Source organism: Dioscorea cayenensis, chromosome 10, assembly GCF_009730915.1.
Source record: "Dioscorea cayenensis subsp. rotundata cultivar TDr96_F1 chromosome 10, TDr96_F1_v2_PseudoChromosome.rev07_lg8_w22 25.fasta, whole genome shotgun sequence".
NCBI lineage: Eukaryota > Viridiplantae > Streptophyta > Magnoliopsida > Dioscoreales > Dioscoreaceae > Dioscorea > Dioscorea cayenensis.
This window is the reverse complement of record NC_052480.1, coordinates 15,195,618-15,197,661: the sequence shown is the minus strand read 5'-3', so window position 1 is coordinate 15,197,661 and position 2,044 is coordinate 15,195,618. Positions and strand designations below refer to the sequence as shown.

The 2,044-nt window shown below is 44.7% G+C and overlaps 1 non-coding gene across 1 annotated transcript; it reads right to left on the bottom strand.

Annotated features, from left to right (window-relative positions):
- Positions 1-452: 452 nt before the first annotated feature.
- On the bottom strand, positions 453-559 carry LOC120271172. Its single transcript, XR_005539794.1, has one exon. It is a non-coding gene; the product is annotated as a small nucleolar RNA R71 (small nucleolar RNA).
- Between the last annotated feature and the right edge of the window lie 1,485 nt (positions 560-2,044).

Sequence of the window (2,044 nt, the reverse complement as noted above, 5' to 3'; positions counted from 1 at the left end):
GGAAATGAGCTGTGGAAGAACAGTCTAATCTAGCTAATTTGGAAGTTGATGGGTTCGATAATATGGCAGAATGGAATGAGCAGCAAAGGACACTCTCTGATTATGCTAGACCCTCAGTTTTAGGCACGCAATCGAGTATTGTGCAACCACCAATTACAACTCAGAATTTCAAGCTAAAGCCGGCATTCATCCACATGTTGCAACAATCCACACAGTTTGATGGTTTGGCTAATGAGGATCAAAACAGCCACATAGAGAACTTTCCCGAGGTGTGTGATATGCTCAAGATAAATGGGGTGATGGATGATGCCATCAAGTTGAGAGCCTTCCCATTTTCCCTAAAAGGGAGAGCAAAGCAGTGGCTACACTCATTACCTAGAGCCTCGATTACTACATGGGAGGAGATGGTAGAAGCTTTCCTAGCCCATTATTTCCCTCCTAGAAAATCTGTAAAGCTTAGGAATGAGATCTCATCCTTTGTACAGTCAGAATTGGAGTCTCTATTCGAGACATGGGAAAGGTTCAAGGAGCTCCTGAGAAAGTGCCCACAACATGGATTCCCAGAGTGGATGATTGTTCAGACTTTTTACAACGGGTTGAATCCAAGTACAAGACAACTATTGGATGCTGCAGTAGGAGGTACCATAGGTAGCAAGACCCCCGTTGAGAATCGTCAACCTATTGAAGAAATGGGTTTAAACAGCTACCAATTCAATGCCAGGGAGAAGAAAAAGGTGGCCGGTCTTCATGAGATAGATGTAGTAACTTCATTGGCAGCGCAAGTGGAAAATTTGAGTAAGAAGTTAGATCTTCTAACTTCAAACAGAGTGGCGGCCGTGAGTACCTGCACCGGGTGTGGTGGAGGACATGCTCCCTCTGATTGCCCGATCTCTATTGGTGATGCATCTTCAGTTGAGAACGTCGATTTTGTAGGTAATGGTATGAGGACTCAAGGAAACCCATATAGCAATACCTACAATCTAGGTTGGAAGAATCATTCCAATTTCTCGTGGAGCAACCAAGGTCCACAAAAGGCCATGGGGACACCGGGTTTCCAACAATAAGCCCCAAACGTTGAAAATAGAGTTTCAGCTTTGTAAACCCGAATGAATGATTTGGAGAAGGCCTTGACTAGTTTGTGCAATCTTCAAATGCAAGGTTTGAATCAGTTGAGGCTACACTTCGCAATCACACTGCCTCTTTGCATAACCTTGAAAACTAGGTGGGGCAGATTGCGAAGTGTCTCTCGAAAAGGCCACATGGAAGCTTGCCGAGCAATACCGAGACCAACCCTAGAGAGCATGTGAAGGCGATCACTTTGAGAAGTGGTCGTGAGATTGAAGGTAGGCTTCCGGGTGAGAAGCTAAAAGAACACGCATATAAGGTTATAGAGGTTGAAGAGGGAACAAGCAAAGAGAAGGAGGTGGCAATCCCACCTTTCAAGCCGAGAATCCCTTATACCTCTAGATTGAAGAATGACCTAGGGGATGAACAGTACAAGAAGTACCTGAGTTTGTTCAAGTAACTCCACATCAATATTCCTTTTGTTGAGGCATTAGCTCAAATGCCTAAGTATGCGAAATTCTTGAAAGACTTGTTGACTAACAAGAGGAAGTTGGAGGAGAGTGATTCAGTGATTTTAGATGCATCTTGCTCGGCGGTTTTGCAAAAGAACATGCCAAACAATAAGAAAGGCCCGGGAAGCTTCATCATTCAGTGTAATATTCGCAATCTAGGTGAAGAAATGACATTGGCGGACTCAGGGGCTAGCATCAACGTCATGCCATACACTTTCTTTCAAAAGCTAGGCTTGAGGGAGTCTAGGCCCACTCGGATGACTTTGTAATTGGCGGACCGAACGGTACTACATCCGAGGAGCATTATTGAAGACGTGCTTGTCAAGCGTGGACAAGTACATTTTTCCAGTTGACTTTGTAGTGCTAGACGTCGATGAGGATGCAGATGTAACTTTGATGCTCGGGAGACCGTTCTTGCGGATTTCCAAAGCATTGATTGACATGGATGGCGGAGAGCTAACTTTGAG